The following is an 8,307-nucleotide window of genomic DNA, read 5'->3' on the forward strand; positions in this document are numbered from 1 at the left end:
TCGTGGCAACATGGAAAACGTAGCCCAAAACTGAGCGCTATTAATATTAGAGTACTTGACAGAATGATTTGTCATGGCAATCCGGCTATTATTCCGCCCAATAGTCGTGTTTTAGGTTCCAATTCCAATACATACTGCTTTCGGCAAAAAAAGTAGTTCACAGCATCTTGCGAATGGTAGTGAGCTTTAGCAAAAAGTGCATTGCTCAATTCATAGCGAGCGTGTAGAAGAATTCAAACATACTTTTGTAGGTCCTGTGATTCTTGACAGAGGGCTGAAACAACAACACTTTTGTAAAACGTGCATAACTCATTAAGGGGGTACTACACCCCTGGCCAATTTTATGCCTATTTTTGCATTTTTCTCAAAAATTATAGCGCATTGGTGACAAGTAATATATGTATATTATAGGGGCAAAGACTACAACTACTGCACTGGAAATTGTATTTCAGCACAGACAACCGTTGTGGCGTTACAGTCTAAAATAAGGGAAAACCAATATTTGATCGATAAATCAATAACTACTTGCCTTGAGTTGCTGAATTTTCAGTGCAGTAGTTGTAGTCCTTGCACCTATAATATACATATCTTACTTGTCACCAATGCTCTCTATAGCTAAAGGCCCGGTCACACTATGACGAATAGGGGTGAACGGCAAGCGACGTTAAGCTGCGAATTGCAATTTTGAATCTACCGTAACTCATCGTGTGTTGCCGTTAGTTGTCGCTGACGAATCCGTTAGCGACCGCAGACGGCCGAAATTATTCGTCGCGTTCGTCGGCAAATTTACAACATGTGGAAAATTTTATGACGGCAAAAGAAGTAGTTGTGATTCCGTTAAGCCGTCTTTAGTCGTTTTGAGGTCGTCACAATTTCGTTGGTAGTCGTTGTCAACGACCATTGACGAAAAAACAACGGCAAGTGACGTCACATCTCGAACCCTGACGACACATTGCGGCAAATGACGAAATTGTAACGATCTTGGTGCGACAGTGACTTGCGAATTTTGTGCGGAGGGTGACGGATGTTGACTGTTGATGGTGGGTAGTTTGCGAGTACCTGCGCGATGGAAACGGTGGTCTGCGATGGGTTACGATTTTTAAACGATGGTCCACGATTTTAAACTTTTTGTGCGATTTTTGACATTTTTTGACGTCAAAAGACTGTCCGGCACGATGCAATTTTGAAGTTCATATAGAAGAAATATCAATAATAATCAAAAATATAATAATTTTGATTATTATTGATATTGATATGTTATTATTATTGATATTGATGTTAATATTTTTGATTATTATTGATATTGATATTAATATTTTGATTATTATTGATATTGATGATAATATTTTTGATCATTATTGATATATTGATGTTAATATATTTGATTATTATTGATATTGATATAATAGTTTGGATTATTATTGATATTGATTTTGATATTTTGATTATTATTGATAATTATATTAATTTTTTTATTATTATTGATATGTGTAATATTTTTTGATATTAATATATTTGATTATAATAATTGATATTTATGTTAATATTTTTGATTGTTATTGATAAGAATAGTTTTGATTATTATTGATATTGATTTTACTATTTTTGATTATTGGTCCTGTGTCAGAACTTGGGGGTACCTTTGAGTTACATAGTAAAAAAATGAAATGTTTCAAACATTTTACCTACACGTCTCATTTGAAGTGGTTCATCCTCCTGAGCATTTTGACACCGTTTTTATGGAAATCGGTTAAAAAATGAGAGAGTGCGGGCAAAAACAATCACAAAGTAGGTGGGATTTCACCCCACCTCTTTTTTCCACATTTACAATCATTCTGAGCAAGTATTAGTCTTCTAAATGACCTATTTACTTGGTATAGATGTCTGGGAGTTCATTTAGACATTTTTTTATTAGATTCAAATTTTTAATGGGGGTTTTAGATCAAATTTACGATACGAATCCCTCTTCCTAATCCTCCTCCTCCTCCTAATCCTCCTCCTCCTAATCCTCAACCACCCTTGGCACATTTCATGCCAAACGTCATAAGAAAATATTAAAAATTATTTTAAAACAGGTTAAAAACATGAGTAATATAGAATAAATTAGCCTCAATTTAAGACCTGATTGAATCTTCTAAGTGAAGGAATACTCAAGAGACAGTGTTTTGAAATTGAAGCTGCACATCAAAATGTAACAAAACCACCTTTTTGGGTACCCAAGTATATGACACAGGATCTATTACTGTATGTTAATTTTTTTAAATTAGTATTGATATGTGTAATATTTTTGATTATTATTGATATTGATGTTAATATTTTTGATTATTATTGATATAGATATTAATAGTTTGGATTGTTATTATTGTTGATATTGATGTTAATTTAAATTTTTTGATTATTATTGATATTGATATTTTTGAGTGGATGACCAGAACGTTGTGAAGAGTGGGAACACCAAAGTGGACTGGCCGCTGAGTCAGGTCATAAAATAAATAAATGTTGATATTTATACAGCACCTTTCACATGTATCAAAGCGCTTTACATTTATTCCGCTGTCATTAGAACATGTCAGCTGCCATACAATGCCCAAGGCATGCTCATACCTTTGGGCGGCGCTTAATGGACAATATCCCATTTCACCCCTGGGTAGAGAGAGGCAAGTGAGGCAAGTGAGGTAAAGCGCCTTGCCCAAGTGCACAACACGATAGCACCGCCGGGGCTCGTACTCGCAACACTCCTATTGCGAGGTAGAGCATGTACCGCTTCGCCACCATGCCCGCATCATCGTCGCCGCAATCCACCGTCAGCTGCCGTTCCTTGCCGCAAGCAAATCCGCTGCCAGCAAGTCTGACCTCGTTGCTTGTTGTCAGGCTCCGTCGAGACATTGTCACTCGCCGCCCAGACAACGTCCGGTTTTGGTCGCTAGTCTCCGTTTCCTGCAGCAGCCTTTCGTCCCTTGCCGTCGTGTTGTCGCTGAAGGTCGTTCCCACTCGTCAGCGAATCTTGTTTTTCCTCTTTTTGTCGTCGCTTTGCCGTCAACATTTTGTGATTTTCACGTTCGTCACCTTTCGTTGGTTATCGTCGACGTCCGTCATAGTGTGACCGAGCCTTTAGCATTCTTTTCAGATGTCATGCAAGACAATAGTTGCTCTTTGTTGAGATACATAGTGAGATTTTTAATTTCAAAGTTTTTCAGCCAGAGTCTATTCCAGACAACGTGACGGTAAATATCATAATACTGTTCATGGCATGTCCATCCCTTAGCGGCTGGCTAACGCGTGCTCGCGGTGCGCTATCGCGTAGTGCGCCGAGTACCGACGGGCGCAGTGCGAGCATCGGAAAGCATTTCAGTGTGGCTAATCATGCAGGTGCATCTCATCGGAACAATAGCCTATTTTCAACACATATTTCAATACGACACATATGCAGAGGCCGTAGTTAACATTTGAATAGGAGAAACTTAAACCCTAACCCTAACCTATTACCCGTTGTATTAGGCCTAATTGCGTTTACATTTATCCCGATTTATTTTATTACTATAGCATGCTTACTAACGGCCTACATCCAGATACTAATTTCTGGGTATTTGTGGGCCCTCATATGTGGTAGCTGAAGCAGGACAGGGATTGGAAGAAGCGAACGATTGGTTTCCAGATTACGTCCAAGTAAGCGTCACAGCTACCAAACTACTAAGTTGAATAGTGTGTCAAATCGTGTCTTGATCAATGAGAGACGTATATCATAGTAGTTCAAAAGGTCAGGGCAGGTAGGCCTACGATTGGTTTCCAGATTACGTCCAAGTAAGCGTCACAGCTACCAAACCAGTCTGGGTGGCTCACGCTCCAGTAATTTCAGATGATTGAGCTCAGTAATATCAAAGAATGTCTTCCAATTCATGAAAACAAATAGATAAACAGCTTATCGGATTAAAAGCTTAGAAGGAAGGTCTTGCTGCTCAGCGAGTGTTTTTAATTATCAGAAGGGCTTCTCCAAATTCATTCTCAAGTAAGTGCTGAAGCTATCCGTATGTGAAGAAACAGTGGGTTGCCTCAAAATGTAAGTTTTATAAGATGGTAACAAAATCGCGTAATGAATAGATAAATGTATAGAAAGATATGACAGGGATATCTTGGTGTAGATTATTCATCCAGTTGGTAAATCAAGAGTACAGAAATAAATCAAATACTGGAACTTACGTTTCGTTAACACGACGTTTCGTCCGAAACCATCGGACATCATCAGGTGACTGAATTAGGTCGATTGGTCACGTGAGAGACGGCGATCAATAATTTACCATCAATGTATTAAAGAACAAGCAGAGTGCTCTCTGATGAACAGAGAGCATCTGTCGTAAAAAAAAAAAGAGGCCTTAAGTTTTCAGTTTTATCTAAAGCGCTTTTTGTAAACTTGGAATCAGGTTATTAGGAAGTACAATTCGCCGGTTTAAGACTTAGAAGAAGGAACTGCCTTGTTTCGCCTAAAGCAAAGTCTTTCTTAGATCCTGTTTATCATTTCAAAATCCCGGTTCAAAATACTCATTGACTCATGTAATGCTCAACGCGGAAGTTGATCACTCCGTTTTGCGGGCGTGATGGTAAATATTAAGTACAACAGCTCAGTTAATTTTTCAGTTAAAATGTGTTTTGACAATCGTAGATAATCTATCGTTGTGATTTTAACATTCAACTTAATTATGGTAGCGAAGTTTGAAATATATAAGTAAAAAAAGGTTACTGTAATAATAGCCTTAAGTCACTGCTCTATTTAATCCAGTTGAAAAGTATATTGGATACATGGTGAATTTTATATGGGATTGTATGAATGTGATTCAGAAACGCGTATCAGTTTAGTTGACCAGGAGGTTAATTTCGTATCCGCCGTAGGCGTAGCGATGTAACGGGATCAAAAACCTCACATCACATTTTAATAACAACAGCCGGTTAATATGAAAAAGTGCTTTTGGTGGACCGCATAACTAGTTTCAATGGCCTATACTAAGGAATTGCATAATAAAAGCATCCAATGATATCAGTCGCTAAACCTTGGCGAAATAACGTATTTTTATGTAATCTTCCGTTTAATCAATTTATGTGGAATATCCCCATACCGCTAGTGTGGATTTATAAATCAAATACCTTTCCGGGCGTATCTTACGTTGATTTGGATTTGATAATTTATTATCTAATGGCTTTTCTTTGTATGGCTTAGAGAAAAATGCTACAGAATTCAACTCATTTGTATAAATTTAACATTTAACGAAGTGTGAGGGAGACAATTCAGGATCGGAAATTCACTGAATTTTCAATGTCAAGTGATTGATGATTTTCAGGAAGCCGTCAAACGCCTGTGGATAATGTTTGAAGTGGTTAAAAGACAACTATGAAAGTTTTTTTGACATAGAATTTTATGCATGTAATACAATAGTTATGGAACCAAAAATGCTGTTTATCTGCTGGTAAGATGGGCTCGGTTAAAAAACTTTCGACTAGGGCAAATTTTGAAACAGCTATCAGCATTCTGAAAATTAGTAAATCTGTTTTGGATAGTGTTGCGCAGTGGTGTTATTGTGGACCAGGCACGGGGTGTTTTTCTTAGTTACTGTAGTGGAAACACTAATGAAGCCTGGCAAAACTCCGGCAACAGTTAAAACTGAAATTGGTCAAGATTGTAGAATTTAGATAATTCTTTTTTTTCGTTTATTTTCTGGAAGGTTAGGGAAGACGTCTTCTCCACCCTTTCAGTTGTATGAAAATTGAGGCATATAACGTATTTTGTTGTCAAAATTTTGAAATTTTTCAAGATTGGCAGATTCCGAAGTTTCATAATGTGACACGATCTGGTCCATGGGGGCCAAAGGAGGCATTTTTGAAAATTGAGTTACTGTAATTATTACATTATACATACAATAGGCTATCATTTACTGAAAACACCGAAGGTCTAGCATACTTGTTCAAAAGTTATGAAGTTTTTTGATGTCTATTTTCTTATGTATTTCATTGTTTTTTACATTTATCTCAGTTTCAAATTTGCCGCCTTTGGATCCAATGGACCAGATAGTGTCACAAATTCTTAACTAATTATGATAGACTAGCGGGATACCCGCGCTTCGCGCGGGTCCCCGCTAGATGAGTAAATGGGAGCGTTCAGGAATAATTACAGAACAGGTAGAATCATTAAAAAGTTAAATTGTATTTATCTAAATCTGTCTCTTCTTACGTTTTCTTTTTTTAGTTTCTTTTGCTTAGCTTGTGATTTTCCGTTTCCATGTTATTTATTAATTTAACCCCGTTCCCATTATTTTCTAAATCTGTTCTTTCTTACATTCCCTTTTAGCTTCTTTTTTTATTTACTGCTTGTGATTTCCCGTTTCCATGTTTTTTTTTAATTTAATTCTGTTCTCATTATTTTAGCTTCTTTTTATCTTACATTTCCTGATTAGTTTCTTTCCTTCTTTGTTTCGTTCCCGTTTCATTTAGTTACTTTAACCCGTTGTACCTTTTTTGTCCTCATTTCAATTTAATTTTTCTTTATAGTAGGCCTACCGCTGGTCCTATATGTCCACTTTATATGTCCACTGGTCTCTGGCTCTCAAGTCGCGTGGCTCTGCGCCGTTTACGCGCGCATTGGCGTAGTGCGCATTACGCACGCGGCGCCGACGCGCTGCCGGCCAGATGCAGTGACGCGTAGGCCGATTTTCATAACAAAAACCCCGTTTTTACCCATATTTTCACTGTTTTTGCAGCCAATTCTTGACCGTTTTCAACCAAATAAAGTGCAATGCATTCCCCGTATATTCACCAATCTCCCATGTGAATATGGCGATATTAGAATCCAAACTGACGGAGCCTTTCGATCTTCATACCCACAACATTAGCCTATTTATAGTAAGATAACTGATAGGCAATTGATAAAATTCCGGAATTGTGACAATGCAAATTGTAAAAGGTCCGGACAATGTAAAAAGTCACGAATCGTGACCATTCTTTGTCTTTGACACAATACGAGTCAGCATATTCTAAAAAAATCATTCTGCAACGCCTGAATACTACAAAATACTACTTGATATATGCGCTGTTCGTGCGTGCATCCCACGTGGTGTGATGACGCAATCGCTCTAAGTGATATACATTTTTGTATAGGCACGGTTTCGCCCGCCTGCGAAGCCCCAAACCCGTGGCAAAGTGTCGCCGAGCCAGTGTAGGTGCTGAAAAGAGTCACAATGTTGGGACAGTAGTATTGACTGATTTTTCAAAGGCATTTGACCTTGTGAACCACACTGTGCTCATAAATAAGATCATTCAAATGGTGTGCGCAGAAATATTATTCCCTGGATTTGTGACTTTCTTCATCACCGCCAGCAGTGTGTGAGGTATAACAGTGATCTTTCCAATTATGTCTTCCTAAATGGTGGTGTGCCTCAAGGCACAAAATTTGGTCCCATTGGCTTCCAAATCATCATCAATAATGGTTCCCATTCTCAATACTGGAAGTATGTGGACCTCACTTTTGCTGAAAACAGGAAGATTGGGGAGAAGGGGAGGGATTACAGGAAGACTTGAATGATTTTTCAGAATGGGCTAGAATCAATCAACTCAAGTTAAACCCTCCAAGTGCCAGGCACTGGAAATATGTTTCTATAAGTCTGCCCCACTGCATGCTGACCTAATGATTGGTTCTAAGAAGCTGTCCTATGTCAACAAAGCTAAAGTTCTTGGTGTCTACCTACAAAATGATCTTAAGTGGGAGTCACAAATTGAAAACATGACTAAGAAAGCCAACCAAAGGCTTTTTATGTTGAGATCTCTTTAAAAAATTGGCTTTGACCGTGAAGAGCTTCTGACAGTCTTCAAAAGTTATGTTAGACCAGTTGTTGAATATGGGGGTGCAGTGTGGCATTCTGGTTTATCTATAAAGCAAACAAATGAGCTGGAAAGAATACAAAAGAGAGCTTGTAAGACCATAGTGGGTCAATAATTACAAATCATATTGTGATGCATTAAATACATGTGGGCTTAATTCTTTGCAAGAAAGAAGGGAGGATCACTGCCTTAAATTTGCCAAAAGCCTTGGTGACAATGAAAGAACAAATCATTTAATGCCGCCCACCAGATTTGCCATCCATGGTAGAAACTTGAGAAATAGCAAAAATATTTCTCAATTGGCTTCAAAAACAAACCGTTTCCAGCAAAGCCCTGTGCCTTATTTTGTGAATCTTTTGAATGCTAACTAAAAGGTGCTTTTTTCTGGCCGCTTTCACTTAAATTGCTCCTGATTCCTTGGCTTTTGAGTAATAATTTTGGGTTATT

Source organism: Amphiura filiformis, chromosome 9 (assembly GCF_039555335.1).
Source record: "Amphiura filiformis chromosome 9, Afil_fr2py, whole genome shotgun sequence".
Lineage (NCBI taxonomy): Eukaryota > Metazoa > Echinodermata > Ophiuroidea > Amphilepidida > Amphiuridae > Amphiura > Amphiura filiformis.